This window comes from Herpailurus yagouaroundi, unplaced genomic scaffold (assembly GCF_014898765.1).
Source record: "Herpailurus yagouaroundi ecotype Mexico unplaced genomic scaffold, PumYag 77, whole genome shotgun sequence".
NCBI lineage: Eukaryota > Metazoa > Chordata > Mammalia > Carnivora > Felidae > Herpailurus > Herpailurus yagouaroundi.
The window spans coordinates 30,340,724-30,356,802 of NW_024412388.1; the positions used below are offsets into that span (position 1 = coordinate 30,340,724).

A 16,079-nucleotide genomic window follows, 5' to 3' on the forward strand; every position below is an offset into this window, starting at 1 on the left:
TAATCTATTTTAGAGAAACATAGCTTAAATACAAAGGACAGTAGGGGGCACTTGTATGACAGTGGAGTAAAGACATGCACAAGAGTGTTCAGTTTGATTTTTGAACTTTAACGTGTTGGGAAGTTAATATTTTTTTCCTTATGTTTTCTTTATGAAAACTGGCAGTTGGATTTGAAATATAAAAATATTTGGCATAATCAACAAGTTTATTTACTCTGTCAACTAAAAATGGACTTTCTTTAAATTTTTAAAATTTATTTTCTTACTTTCAGTTACTCTTTGACAAGATACTAGGTTAAACATTATTTCATTTAATGATTTCAACATATAAAGCTTTAAAAATTTGTCTGAAACAATCTATTGGAAGCCTCAATTTCTGTATCGGCAAATTCTTACTACTATAGATTATGTGATACCTGTCACTCAAGGATCTTGATCAAATAATTTGTTGTACAAAATCAATGAGTGCAAACAAAACCAAAACAAAATGAATGTACTTTATATTGTGTGTCAGTAGAGGTACTAACAAACACTTGAGAAATGGCTAAAGGGTTGAACCCTTTGCTCTTCATTTTGTAGCTGGTGTTAGATGAACATAGCTTTCTCTTATTTGAATAATGATGTCGAAAGGTCCTAAAGGCCAAAACAATTAGTTGTGAGCAGTCCTTCTCCTGAATTCCCTATGAGCAGCTTTGATGGGGAATAACAGTATCATTTTCAGACTGGCCCGTGCACAAACTACATAATTAGAGGTATTCCATTTTCCACACATACGATATAGCTGGCTCTTAATCAACCCTTGAAAATGGAGCAGAGGGCGTGCTGAATACTTCAGACTCACAGATAAATCCTAAAACTAATTTTAACCAACTGTTCTATCATTACTCCTACTTGAGTTACCAAAAATGTGTGTAGGGGAGAAAATGAACAGATTTTTTCCCTCTTGTTTATCGTTTACCTACCTTTTAAATGTTATCACCCATTACTCTTTACTCTTTATTCCAGCAGAATGAACTAGTACCCTGTGTCTTCCTGCTTCTGTGCTTTGCTCAGGCTGTTTCCTCTGCCTGGATTTTCCTTCCATTTCTACATCTGATTTGTCCCTCCACATCCATCTCAAATATCACTTTTTTTGGTGCAGCATTTCCTAATCCCTTCAGCTGGAAATCATATCATCTTTCTGAATTTATATAATATTATTGAAAGAAATTCACTTAAAAGTAATAGTAATAATAGCTGACAGCTTACATTCATATAGCCTTTTACAAAATGCTTTTCACATATATTAGCTCTTTTGAGCTTCCCGTATAGTTTGTCCCTTCTGCTTTATGTAAAAGCTGAGGAAACTGAGGCTCAAGGAGGTTAAATGACTTGCCTGAGGTCACATGCAGCTGGAACTAAATATAAATCTTATGACCTCAAACCCCATGTTCTTTCTACCAAACAATGCTATCTTATGATTCTTATGTCTTGCTACTGTATGCTGTAGTTACTTGTGAAAATATCTTATCTGGTGCACTATTTTGTGCTGTCCTTGTTCTCTGTGACCTTTATATCTCATAGCACAGAGTATTGTGCCCAGTAAGGCATCAGTAAACATTTGAAAGGCTGGTGAGGAGTCAGGGAGATGTTGGTGAATGCATTTACATAGCACAGTGCCCAGCACATAGATGCCTAATACATATTTGTTGGGTTTAATTGTAAAATGGGTCAACGACCATGTTAATAAGGGCCTATATGGCATTCACTTTATAAATGCTTTGCCTGATATTAACTCATTTAATCCTTTCAACAACTAAATGAGGTAGGTACTGTTTTTATTTCCATTTTATACTTGATGAAACTGAGGAACAGGAAGGCTAAGTGACTTGCCCAAGGCCACACAAGTGGTAGGGAACGGAGTTGGGGTTCATAGTGACAGGCGGTTGGCACTGGAATCCGCATGCACTCCTAACTATTATGCCATAATCAGTTGTTCTGAATATTTTTACACTATTAAGTTCCTCCTGGACTCCTGTCTGTCTTGGGTGTGGCTCAAATAAAGAAAAACAGAAGCAGCGAAGCTTGTGAATGTACTGCAGAGAAGTGGTTCACATCAGAATCACCTGGAGGGCTTGTTAAAACAGAGACTGCTGCGCCCCACCCCCCAGTTTCTGATTCAGTAAGTCTGGGGTAGGGCTTGAGAGTTTGTCATTTCTAACACGTTCCCAGGAGATGCTGCTGCTCGTCTGGGACCACTTGTGTAGAGTATAACAGTTAAGAGCATCGACTGGAGCTAAGCTGCCAGGATTTGAATCTCAGCTCTGCCATTTACCGTGAGCCTGGGCAAGTTTGTAAGCCTGTCTGTGCTTCAGTCCTCATCCGTAAGGTGGCTATGTTGATAGTACCTACATCATAGGATTCTTATGGAGATTGAATGAAATAATACATGTAAAGTGTTCAGAATGGTTATTGGCTTACAGTAAACATGCATTGTTAACTATAATAATGGTGATAAGACATGATTTTATAGTCTAGTAACAAAGACTAGACTTACATTGAATAAATAATAAAAATAGTGTGAGATCAGGTTATTAGTTCATGTGGTTCCGACTCTAAAGTACCTTAGAGGTGAAGTGTGCATATGTTGTGGCGCAGGAGAAGCAGTGGGGGATCAGAAGGAGGAGAGGTACGTGGGACTTGAAGATAATAGAAAGTTGTATAATCAGAATTTTGAAAAATTGGCATTATCAATGGTTTGGGTTTTACAGCCAGAGAATTGGAGGGATTGACAGGGTGAGAGAGAGAGAGAGAGAGGTAGAGAAAGAGAGAGATGTCTGCACTTTGTTTGCCAAGGAGATAACCAACTCCTTTTCTCATTCGTCTGTCTTAGAGTTGGTAGCTGGTCTGACGGTGAAGTTCCTGGCAGTTTGCTCTTTGTGGGGAACAGTGACCAAGGAAGTGGTTTGGTATTGGCTTCTGAGACTGGGCTCTGCAGCCTTGATCCTCCACAGCTGATTCACATACTTTTGATTCTTGCTGAGAAAGGCAGTTGTTGGGTTTGGAAGTTTTCAGATTCCAGAGCCAGCTGGACAGCTGACCCTTGGGTAGCTATTTCCCAGACTGCCAGCCCTCTGTCGCCTCATTTCCCTGGGCCCCTTCTTTTTGACTTTGAAGCAATATCCTATATTTAGTAAACTAGCCAGTTAGAAGTTGGAGGAGGTTGGAGGGGGATGTCTCTCTCCCACTTTAGAATTCTGGGTGGATGGAGTATTTGGACCCAGGAACAAGCCGTGTCCTGTTAAAAAACTTTAACCCCTTCTTCATCATCAGCCATGTTCATAGGTCAACTTACAGAGCTAAGAATGTACCTCTAGCTCATGGGCAAGGAGCAGTGTTTATTTTTGGGTGTACTGAAGAAAATATTTGGGAAAGGAGTGGGGAGACGTTCAGACAGCTCCATTTATGGTTGAGCAATGCTTGGTATTCTACAGAAGAGACCATATGGACAGTGAGGAAGAGTTTAGCATTCTGATTGTTCACCTCTTGCCCCCTCCATTCAGGGATGGTTAGGGACACCTCATTAGCCATCAGAGTGGGACAAGTATTTCTTGGACTCACATGAACCTCACGCGCCCCCCATCCTGGGCATCTTCTGCTCTCCCAGTCTGCTGAATCACACTACCTAGGAATGGCAGTAGCCAGGTTGCCTCCTGGAGCACCTGGAGCACTCTTGGCATTAATACATTGTTGACTGGTCTTGGTCTCCTAGACACGGCTTGGGCCTCTCCAGGCCTGCTGGAATGATAGGCTGGGTCTTAACCCCCCCTCCAGCTTGTTCCACAAGGCACTGACCTACTTTTCAGAGACAATTAAGTGTTTGTGAGCAAAAGAAGGCGGTGACCCAAGTGAAGGTGAACCAGAGCTGCATTAAACAAACATTTGGAGTCACTTTTTTTTGTCTCACACAGCAGGGTCCATCTCGAGTTCAAATGGAATGGCTGACCAGGCTGATGTGGAGGCCAAATTCCAGATGCTTATCCGGATAGACATCCTTGAAATCTCAATCCTTCCGTCAGTGTACTTTAATATAAGAAATTACCTTTTGTGATCATTGAACCCTTTGTTTTTGGGTGAGAGGAGAAGGTTTGGAAGGAAGCTGGGGCTCTTAGAGCGAATTACCGTTATAAGCCCACAGCCCCTTTTGGTGGCAATGTTGTGGCTCACCCACTGAGAGGATTTTGTCTTTCTTTTTGTAGAGGCTGGGATAATAGGCTGTGTGAGCACCTAGATCTTTAGGGAATGAGCAAGTAGCTTGTTTAGGTTTTCCTGTCCTTGTAAGACAAGCATTAGATTCAGGCTTTACAGTGAAAGGATGTGAACTCACTTTCCTACCTCAGTCTTAGATGTCACCTATCTTTTAGCAAACCCCATTCCTGCCTCCCTGTTAAATGTGATTATGTTTGATTTGTTATGCTTACTGTTGTCCTTTAGCAGTGGGGGAAGGGCCCGAGGCCCTGAGAAGGGCCCATGACGCCTGTCCTACATCAGCTGACTCCAGGACCCTGAGGGAATTGCTAAACTAGCAATTGGGCAGTTTCTTAAACTTTTACTTTCAACAACTCCACACACATGACAACTGCTATAATCTCCCAGTCAATAAGCAGAAGTTACTGATAATGCACCCAGATATCCAGGTCAATCTCAAAGTTCAGGAAGGAAGAAGGGTGGGAGGACTCAATCCTGCCATTCTCTCATTGGAACTCCTGACAGCCTTTGAAGTGAAAGCCCTGTCTGGAGAACTAGGTTACATATCAGAGCACGGCTCAGAAGTCAGCATGGCATCAATTTGGATTGTGTAAATGGCTGTTTCTAGGGGAAGAGTATTTGAGATGATGTGAAATTGCACCTCCCCCACCGAAAATCCCAGAGTCTGGTCACAAGCTTCATTCTTCTGCTTCTATTCCTTTATGCCTACGGAACCTGGTCTCTGCCTGTTTTCCAGTCTTTCAGCCTCTGAATGGTGCCTTTGCCTTCCCCACCTGTAGCCTATATGACAACACCTGTCCTGGCATCTCCAAGTCTCTTTTTGCCACACTTTCCTTTCCTTTCCTTTCCTCTCCTCGAAGCTGGACCCAGGTTCGTTTTCTCTACCCAGCTACCGAGTTCTGCTGCATAGCATTGTGCTGACGGATTTCTTTACAGATTTAAGAGCTCCAGCCACAGCTTGACTCTGAACCCTGCCCTGAAGTCTTTCTCTTCTCTCCTGGTTGACTCCCGCTCCCTTTCCCTAACAGCATCCATTCCAAACTTTCTCCTCTCCTCAGACTTGCTGCTCCCCACCCTACCTTGTAACTCTCAACAAGTCAAGTAGTCTTGCACTTCCCGTGGCTCTGCCTCTCAGTGCACCTGTCATTTTCCAGTCCTCATTGCATTCTCCCTGTGTCATAGGCAGGCTTCTGGGCATGTACATGGCTTGTATTGTTGTCTTTCCCCACCTAGTGACTCCTTGTAAATATGTTCAGGTTTCCTCCATTCTAGGACAGAAATTCTTTTAAAATTCTTTTAAACTGGTCTCTTCTTCTTTCTGCCTTTTTTTTTTTTTAAACCACTAGTCATCTTGACCCCCGTAGCTGGGCTTGACCACCATCCCAACTGAAGTCTCCATCACTCATGGTGATCTACTTGCAGAGTTCCAGAGTCTCCTTCACTTCTCATGCCCTTTGACCTTGTCATAACATTTGATCCCCTATGGCCCTCTTTCTTCCGTGTCCCTCTGTGCACTCTCCCTGGATGAGTTTAGTGACTCTGGTGATTTCATTTATCAACATTGTCTGTATGGTGATGACTCTCAGTATCTCTAAGGGCTTTTCTCCGGGGTCCAGAGTTGTATTTACAAATAACTACTGCCCTTTTCTACTTCAGAGTTTGCAGATATTCTAATTGACATATGCAAAACCAAGGTCATCATCATCCCTCTTCTTTCCCCTGCCCAACCACACCTGCCTCTCTTCTTGTGTACCCTGTCTCTGACACCAGTATCACTCTGCACCTGTTTGCCCGAGCTAAGAAATTTGGGTTTGTTTTTTGTCTTCTTCATTCTCCATGTCTGATTAGACGCTACATTCTGTTTGTTCTAGTTCAGAAACATCTCAACATCCATCCTTTCCCATCCATCCATCCTGGTTGGATCCACTGCCCTATTTTAGATCCTTATCATCTTTGGCATATTGCCAGTGACTTTTGCAGGGTCCAAAGTCATTGCATACTTACAAAAATTTTTTTTAGATACATTTTGCAGAACTACTCTCCATGAAAGTTGTACCGTGTGGTTGAGTCTTACACTTTATCTCTTGTTAAGAACTCCAGTGCTCATTGCTTTCTGTTCCTTCACAGGGTGAAGTTCAGACTTCTTAGAATGGATATGATTCTCAGTTTCATCCCGTGTTTATACGGTTTCCTGTGCCTTGGCTGTTATTTCTGCTCCATCTGCCTCACAAACTCTTGTTCATACTGTAATCTTTCATTCCAGCTCAAAAGTAACTAACTTTTTATGGTGTTTCAGCTTCTTTCCCCCTACCTCAACCAGGAAAAATTGAACTTATCTTCTCATCTGAGTTCTCATGGTACTTTTTACATCCCTTTGTAATAGTACTTATTTTATATTATCTGTTTAATCGTCTGGCTCCTTTACACCATGAGTTTAATGAGGGTAGACTTATGCCTTCTTCATCCTTGTTTCTTTGGTGCCATACACTTGATGGAATTTGGGTTGTATACAAAGTTTCTGCTGTCTCCACGTTTGCAAAGTATAAAAGAGCTATGCTATATTGGATATTAGTTGTGATAGAATCTCCTCTCCTCTTTTTATTTCATAAAGTATCTGTGTTTACTGTATGAAAATTATGAAGTAATGAAAACTAGAAAATTAAAGTTGCCTAGGGGTGCCTGGCTGGCTCAGTTGATAGAGCATGAGAGTCTTGATCTTAGGGTTGTAAGTTCCAGCCCCACGTTGGGTATAGAGATTACTTAGAAATAGGGGCACCTGCGTGGCTCACTTGGTTAAACATCTGACTCTTGGTTCTGGCGCAGGCCATGATTTCACAGTTCCTGAGATCGAGACCTGCGTCAGGCTCTGCGCTGACAATGCAGAGCCTCATTGGGATTCTCTCTCTCTCTCTTTCTCTCTGTCCCTAGCCCCACTCACGTATTCTCTCTCTCTCTCTCTCAAAATAAATAAACATTAAAAAAAAGATTACTTTAAAATCTTAAAAATTAAAGTCCCCTGAAATCTCATCACTTGGATAACCACTGTAAATGTTTTGCCATATTTTCTTTCAGATGTTTTTTTATAAATATATATATATGTAACTATATATATATATAAATATATTTAAGAATATATAATTAATATATAAAATATATATAAAAATATATATATATGTAACTAGTTTTCTTTACTCTGTGGTGAATATCAGTGTCAAAAAATATGTATCTATATAATAATTTGTATTGTTAATATTCCATTGCATGGGTGTACTGCCCTTGAGCTGATACCCTATTGTTGGACTTTTAGGTACTTCTGCATTTGATGTTTTAAACAATGAGATGAATATACTTGTATATATATTTTTTCTTTGCACACTTAGCCACATTTCTTTTGTATAAATTCCTAAAAGTGAAATTGCAGAATCAAAATTCATTGCATGCTTTACAACATTTTAGATATATTTTTGCTTAACTACTCTCTGCCAAAGTTGTACCATGTAGTTGAGTTTTTATACTTCATTGAGATTTTTTTTCCTGTGGTAGGTTTTGCGTTGCTGTTGGAGATTTTATGTATTGGAATGATTTAATTAAGGCGGTGTTTTATGAAGACTGATGTTGTGCCACGTGCAACATGGATTGGAATGAGAAGGAGAGAAATCTGTTTTTTGGAGACCATTTTAGCAATTCAGGTGTGAGGTAATGAGGATTAGACAGGAGAGGACAGCTGTTGGATAAAGGAGAAGATGATGAAAGGCGGTGGGAAGAACTGACAGGACTGGATGGTGGGTTGAGTAAAGTGTGCCATTATTCAAAGTGGGAAATTAAAAGGAGGTATCAATTTGGGGAGGGAAGCTGTGGGTCCACTTTTAATAACCTGAGTTCTAGTTGCTGTGGCATGCTCAGGTGGAAATGCCCCGTAGGCGGTTGGCACTGTACTGCAGCAGTCAGAAGAGAGGCAGGGCTCAGTCATCTCAGCCTGTTTAAAGTCCTACACAATAAATAGCCTTTCCAGCATCCTCTCCAGGTGCCTCCTCAGATCTAAGCCAGACAAGACTGTCTTCTTGGAGAGCCTTCACTTGCTGTGTCTGCCGTGTGGCACTCACCCATTGGTCACAGCCCACCTCAGAGCCTTCCAGGAAACCTTCTTTGATCACCCCCACTGGGTATTAGTTCCTAATTTATTAAATGCTAGTGGTCATTTTTTTTCTGTATCTTTCATATTGTACTTTAGTATCCTGTTTGTACATACGCATTATTTTCTTCTACAATATTGGAAGCTTCTCGAGGTTGACAACTAACTTGAGTTGAGTATCATAAACTCCATTTAATCTCCCACATTGCCAGCACATAAGGGTCCAAAAATATTTGGTGATTTGTGGAGTAAATGGAACCAGCTTTAATGTAATATTATTAATAAGTTGGGGGGCGCCTGGGTGGCGCAGTCGGTTAAGCGTCCGACTTCAGCCAGGCATCGATCTCGCGGTCCGTGAGTTCGAGCCCCGCGTCAGGCTCTCGGCTGATGGCTCGGAGCCTGGAGCCTGTTTCCGATTCTGTGTCTCCCTCTCTCTCTGCCCCTCCCCCATTCATGCTCTGTCTCTCTCTGTCCCAAAAATAAATAAACGTTGAAAAAAAAAATTAAAAAAAAAAATAAGTTGGATTGTTATCATTCTACACCTAACACCTAATAAAGTGCTAACACTATTTATGGACATTCTTCTACTTATTTTTCTTAAATATGCAGATATATTATGGGAGGTGAAGTGGAAAACAAAAGATGTTAAGTGTTTCCCCTTTCAGAGCCATGTTCTTTGTTTCCTCCGAGATTCTTAAGTGCAGTATATATCCCCTGCCCTTTAGTTTTCAACCCCCTCCACTGTCCTGAAATTGCTGTTGCCAAGGTCATTAATCACTTCCTAATTGCCAAATCCAGTGGGAATTTTTCAGCCTTAATCTTACATGACCTTTTTTGTGTACTTGAGACTATGAAATGCCCTGTTCTCCTTCCTGTGGCATCTGGGTCGCTCAGTTGGTTAAGTGTCCCACTTTGGCTCTGGTCATGATCTTGTTTGTGGGTTTGAGCCTGGCATCAGGCTCTGTGCCAACAGTGCAGAGCCTGCTTGGGATTCTCTCTCTCTCTGCCCCTCCCTGATTCATGCTTTCTCTCTCTCTCAAAATAAATAAATAAACTTCAAAAGAAAAGTTTTTCCTTCCCTAACTTTTTGTGACTTTATCCTCTCCTGATTTTCTTCCTTCGTTTACAAGTTTATTTTCCTTTAAATAAAGATGCTTTCTAGGATTTTGTCTTTGGCCCTCCACATAGTTTTCTTGAGTGATCTTATACTCATATTTTCTTTTTTTTTTTAATTTTTAAAAAAATGTTTATTTCTGAGAGAGAGAGTGAGCGAGCGAGCATGAGCAGGGGAGGGGCAGAGAGAGAGGGAGACACAGAATCCAAAGCAGGCTCTAGGCTCTGAGCTTTCAGCACAGAGCCCGACGTGGGGCTTGAATTCAACGAGCTGTGAGATCATGACCTGAGCCAAAGACGGGCGCTTAACCCACTGAGCCACCCAGGCGCCCCTTATGCTCCTTTTTCAACTGCTGGGTCAGCTCTCTCTCCTGATCTGCATGCACGTATCTCTGAGTGTTGGAGGACTTCTTTTACATATCTTATAGGTGCCTTTTACTCAGCATGTTCCACAATGAATTGTTCATCCTCACCCCGGCAAATCTGCTTTTTTCTCTCCCATTCCCAGTCACACAGGTGAGATATTTGGGAATCATTTGAGAATCTTCCCTCACTTGGTGTGTCCACCCAACACTATAGCTCAAACGAAACAGTAATCACATGCTGTATAATTCTACTTGAGATCTCACACTCCTTCCTTTCTTCCCACTCCCAGGACTGTTTTCTTTGTTATGAGTCTATTATTTCTCACTGTGTAACTGTGATAGTGTCCTAACTGGTTTCTTTCCCTTCTGTCTTGCTTCCCTCATTTTCACAGCTGCTAGAATATGCTTTATGAACTTAAAATCTAATGATTAAAAAAAAATAGTCACTCGGCTTCCTATTGCCTTTAGGATGAAATGTGTTTTGTTTTTAGCATGGCATGCAAAGCTTTCATGTCCTGCCATTATTCTTCCAGGGGAAAGAGTACCCTACACTCTAGCTATGTCAAACTATTTTAAGTTCCTTAAATGCATCGTGCTCTCTCATGTTTCTGCTTTGCTTTTTCTGTCTACAGCACTCCTGTCCCCATCAATCCGGTTCTGTCTGGCCCCAAAGTTCCAGTTGCAGCAGCATCTGTTTTGGGAGGCCTTCCCTAGGCTTCCATGTGCTTCTTTGCGTCCATGTACCTTTACCAGCATCAGCCGCACTGTATTGCATCTTGGTGCACTTGCTTGTCTCACTCACTAGATCATAAGATGCTTGAGCGGTGGCCCTGAACTCTTCAACTTCACCCTCAGGGGTGTACCGATTTGGCCAGGGCAGGCTCGTTGGCTGTATGAATGATGGAGTGAGTAGGTATGTGGTCAGTGGCGGTGCCGGGATCAGGATTTAGAATCTCGAATTCTTGGCTTTCATTTATTTTTTGACTAGGTAATATGTTCACATAATTGACTGTTCAGAAGGTCCAAAAAGATGAAAGTACAGTGAAAAATCTTTCACTCCAGCCATCCTTTCCCCTTCCCTGAAGACAATATTGTCAGCTTTTTGTGCCTTCCAGAGATGATGTGTGCACTTATTTATTTAAGAAAGTAATTCAGCAAATATTTGTTGAGCCCCTACTACATGCCAGGTACCATGCTAGGCTCTGGGGATAAACAGTGAAGAAAGTAGATAAAAATCCCTGACTTTCTGCAATCTAAATTCTATATATTTTTCTTCCCTCCTTTTTAAACAAACATAAATGAGAGGCTAATGTACACCCTGTTTGACTTTTCTTTGTTTTACTTATTAGATCTTGAAAATTAATCCATTTCAGCACATAAAGACCTTCTCTTTTTCCCTCTTGCTTATTATTCCATTATATGGATGGAATTGCTGAGCCTGCCTCAGATTCTGTCTCTGTCCCTCCCCTGCTCATGCTCTGTCTGTCTCTCTTTCAAATATAAAATAAAACATTCACCAGTTACCTACTGATGGACACTCTTTTGTTATAAAATTCTGTAATGAAAAAGCTGTTGTACACTTATCATTTTGCAAATGTATATCTATAGGAAAAATTCTTAGGTGTGGAATTGCTGGGCCAAATAGTATACATACTTATAAATTTGATGGATGGTTTGATCCATGACTTTAATTTTTATTATGAATATTTCAAGCATGTAGATGAGTATAGATAACACTATAGCAGATGTTTATGTACCCACTACTCATTAGTTGTTGGCACCCCTATTGAGGTTTTACCTATTAAGTACTTTTAGCACCTCCTTAACATTGTGATGTTTTCCCACTGGATATTATCCTATTTAAAAACATTTCTTTAAATGTTTATTTATTTTGGGGCTCCTCGGTGGCACAGTCGGTTGAGCTTCCGACTTCGGCTCAGGTCATAATCTCACTGCTCGTGGTTTTGCCCCCTGTGTCGGACTCTGCTGACAGCTCAGAGCCTGGAGTCTGCCTCAGATTCTGTCTCCATCCCTCTGCCCCTCCCCTGCTCTTGCTCTGTCTCTCTTTCAAATATAAAATAAAACATTAAAAGATTTTTAAAAAAATGTTTATTTTTGAGAGAGACAGTGCAAGCGGGGGAGGGGCAGAGAGAATGGCAGATGTAGAATCCAATGCAGGCTCCAGGCTCGGAGCTGTCAGCACAGAGCCTGACAGTGGGTCTCAAACCCAGGAACCATGAGATCATGACCTGTGCTGAAGTTGGCTGCTTAACTGACTGAGCCACCCAGGCGCCCCACACTGAATATTATCTTAGACTCAAGGTAATAAGTTTCTTAAGAACTCTTACCCTGCCATCCTGAAGTCAGCACTATACAGTCTGTCTTGGGCTTTTTTTTTTTTTTTTTTTTTTTTTAATAACCTCATTTTTAGGAAAAGGCAGCTTCAAAGGAAAATTCCATTATGCTATTTTTAGTGTCTACAATCTGAGTTTTCAATAATGTTTATTTTCCCTCCTTCCTCTACTCAAAAGCAACATAGGAATGCTCTGGGAAGTTGGTGGCCTGTCGTCTTGGAGACTTGTTTTATTTGCTGGTGGAAGTGCTCAGGTGAATTGAGCCACCAAGCACTTTTTCCCCACAGGTTTGTCAGAATAACTAAATACGGTGTTCCTCAGCAGGCGCCTACCTTTGTGTCCTCTGGATCCTGATGGATTTGATGAGAGAAGCTGTTCCTGGAGGAAGGGGATACTGTTGGTCTCTATTACACCTGAATGCCTGTGGCTGTGTCAGGAGACTTTTGTTGAAATAAAAGTCCTTCTCTCCTATCTCTCTGCTGGAGATCCATAACCTTGTTCCAGTAGTAGGTGACTCTTACCTCTGACCTTTTTCTTAGGTCCCCCCAATGAGGCTTTTAGGTTACTTTATGATGTTATAAATGTAGAAGGGAATTTTGGTCTCAGGTAGAGCTAGAATCCAAGGTCATGGAAGACACAGATTTACCTTAAGAGCAGGTATTTTTGCCTTCCCTCCCAATTGGTCAGTGCCTTTCACCTTGTCTGGTCTTGTAATATTACATAACCACTGTAGGGAGGAGAGGACTCATAGGATTCACCCATTTTTCCGCGAACCACACGGCCAAAAAGAAAAGGATCAAGGAGAGAGAACTGATTTGAGGGTGTGTGGCCTAAAGCACAAGGCCTTTTTAAGCTCATTGTCAGACCCCAAATCATAAGTCTGCTCCACACAAAGTACCTCCCCAAGCCTGGGGTCAGCACAGAGTGGGCAGAGTTTCTTGGACCTTTGCTGCCAGACCCGCACTTAGTTCCCTTTAAAGCCTCCCTTGGTCTTGCCATTTCAGTTCTCTCCTTCTAAGCATGAGGTCTGACTTCTTTTGTCTTCTGTTCCTCAGCCCTGCAGAGGCGGCCCTGGCCCTGGGGACAACTCTTTCTTCAGATGGTAAACTCATTTTCTCTCTAGCAGTCCAGAGGGACAAGGTGTAATTCAATCCCTTTCTCCTTCAGACACTGCTGCCAGGGGGAGACAATGAAGAAAGTGATCTTTGTTGCTCCCTGAATAGGACCATGAACCTGGCACCTGCTTTTGTTACTGACTTCTTAAGTCACTGGAGACATTTTTGCTGTCTTCCTGGGCCAGCAGCTGCTTTGGAGTAACAGGAGCAACTGGCCTCAAAGAAAATGGATAGATACATTTATATGAAGAGAGTTACCTTTCATGTTCCTAAACCTCTTGTCTTTAGGGCTGGTCTAGAGAGTGAGCAGTTGGAAGTCAGCTGTGCCTTCAGTTGGACCACCTATGACCCTCATCTTCTGTGAATCTGAGCAGACAGATTGATTCCTTTTTTGTCCTGCTCTCCATCTCATTAGACTTTTGAGTTTTGCGTTCCCGGCACCTATAGTGCCTGCTGCATGGTGAGTACACAACAAATGTACACAGAATGAATGGCTGGGTGAATTCCTTAAACTGGCTGCTTAGGTTTTGCTTCCCTGACCCTGACATGAGGGGGCCTTGTGGAAGAAGGACCTCTGTTTTTAGAAGAAAGATTGCTTCAAAGGGATTTTGAAAGTTATTGATTTGTAGAGGAGTTTTGGGGGACTGTGTGAACTCCAAGATAGGACTTTCTCTCTCTTCATCGGCCTAGAACTTTCTCCTCAGTTGTAAGGAGACTGCTGGAAGACTTGTCCTGCTGTTTCAGGATTTGTATCCTGGACCTGACTCAGGCCTTCACTCCACCCACCTAAGTTCTGGTGTCCCTGAGCCCACTCAAGGGCAGGGCAGGTGTTCCTTTTTAACTGCCATCCTGTCACTATAGAGCCAGAAGCTCTAAGGACCACATCTCATGCTCTGTCCTCTGCATTTCTCGATCTGCCTTCATTCAGTCAAGTTCCACTTAGTTCTGAGGTGTCTGTGCCTTTGTAAGGGCTGTTGGAGACAGCAGGGCTGTTTTTCTCCCTGTCAGCAGCTGGCCAGAGAGGCCCTATTTGACTGCCAGATCCTGAGTCTTTTACATTGTCCATCTTGGTCTGGAACCTAGGGCAGAATTTCTCTTGCCACCTGAGGTAACACCTCACTATTCACCGTGTGGGACCTATGAGGATAAAAGATGAACAGCCACAAAGAGCATGTAGAGGTATTGGACTGTGGTGCTTTGAAATGCTTTGATTCTGAGGAACGGTCTCTGATCTGCAAGAAGAATACAACTGGAGTCCAGGCTGCCCCCCACCCCCCCGCCCCTTTCCCCAAAGCCTCAAATTGGAACCATCACTCGCTTTATAATTCCAAACATCCTTGTTTTTGTTTAATTTTTATCTGATAAAATGTTATTAAACAATTTCAATGGTGAAACACACAGAGGAAATGACAAACCAGCATGTGTTGTCTTTTAAATGCACTTAGTTCGAGTAGCTATTTTAAAAGTCAGTTTTTCCTGCTGTTAGATTCCTGTCGTCTGGACTGCTTTGCTCCTTCAGGTGGGAGGAGTCTCTGAGTGGGATTTTATAGTGGTGTTAAAGCAATAGGACCCAGTTCTGCTCGGGCTAATTGATCATTCCTTTACATTCTTATATTCACCTGCACTACGTTGATTGCTTTCAGATCATGACACAGAACAGGTCTTAGAGATCAGTTCAGAGGTTCTTTACCTATGATTCATTGACCCCTCTCCACTTGTAAACAAAAGTTTGTATGTAGATGAATATATGCCTTTTTCTAGGGAGAGTATCCTTAGTTTTCATCAGGTTCTCACTAGAGTTTGTGACCTAAACAGAAAAGAACAATTAGTGTTTTATAGGAATTTGGGGCTCCTGCCTGCCATAGCCAGTTTGTGGCAAAGTTGGATCTTGAGATAGACTCTGGAATCTAGGTATTTTGACTCTATAACCCAAGTACTCTATTATCCATTCTCTTCCTGGAGAAATAAGTGGAATAATGCTAGGAAACAGACACACATGATCTGAACTGTTGTTTAATGCTTGCCTTTCTCTGTCCACAGCCTTATTTCACAGATGAGGAATCCAAGGACCTGGTCTGTTGGACTAGGTGACCTTAAAGATACTGTGATTCTTACAGTAATGTACCACAGAATCTATATTTCTGTTAGTTTTTTTACTGTATCCCATTGTCTAACCTATGCCCTGTAAACATTAAGGTCCCTTTTAACTGTTGAATCTTGCCCATGAAATTGTTCTTTTGAGAAAAGGAACCATGTATTGTGTTGCCCTTGACTTCTCATAAATACTTAGATCTGCATACAGTGATTGGCTACCTTGTGACTATTGACTGACTGGTAGCATAAGAAGGCACAAAAGCCTAGGTTGGATATTTTTATTATTTAAAAATGTTCCCCTTTCTATTATCTTAGCAGCTGTTAATATTACTTAGCCTGATCTTTTTAAGTGGGAACACTCTCTTTTTTCTTTGTTTTCACAATGCTCCTTATACAGTTTCTTCACCTGCACCCAACCTGCATAATTGGGAGTTTTGTGCAACATTATATCTGACACACTTTGAGTTCTACCCCAAGGCACTGAATGGCAGCCTGCATGGCAGGTTGTTCAGAAAACATTCAGGCCTGGGAGAGGGGTGTCTTCTTTATGAGGGGTTGTTCCTCTGTGGTGTCTGACTCAGTTGATTGCCCATGGATTTCTAGAATGCGAAGGCTTTCATGGTAAGATGAGCCAGAGCACCAGAGTGTGACTTTTAGG

The 16,079-nt window shown here is 41.9% G+C and overlaps 1 protein-coding gene across 15 annotated transcripts in view; it reads left to right on the top strand.

Annotated features, from left to right (window-relative positions):
• MACF1 (microtubule actin crosslinking factor 1) overlaps positions 1 to 16,079 on the top strand; it is a 341,865-nt gene that overhangs the window by 40,651 nt on the left and 285,135 nt on the right. The gene's annotated exons all lie outside the window — the stretch shown is intronic.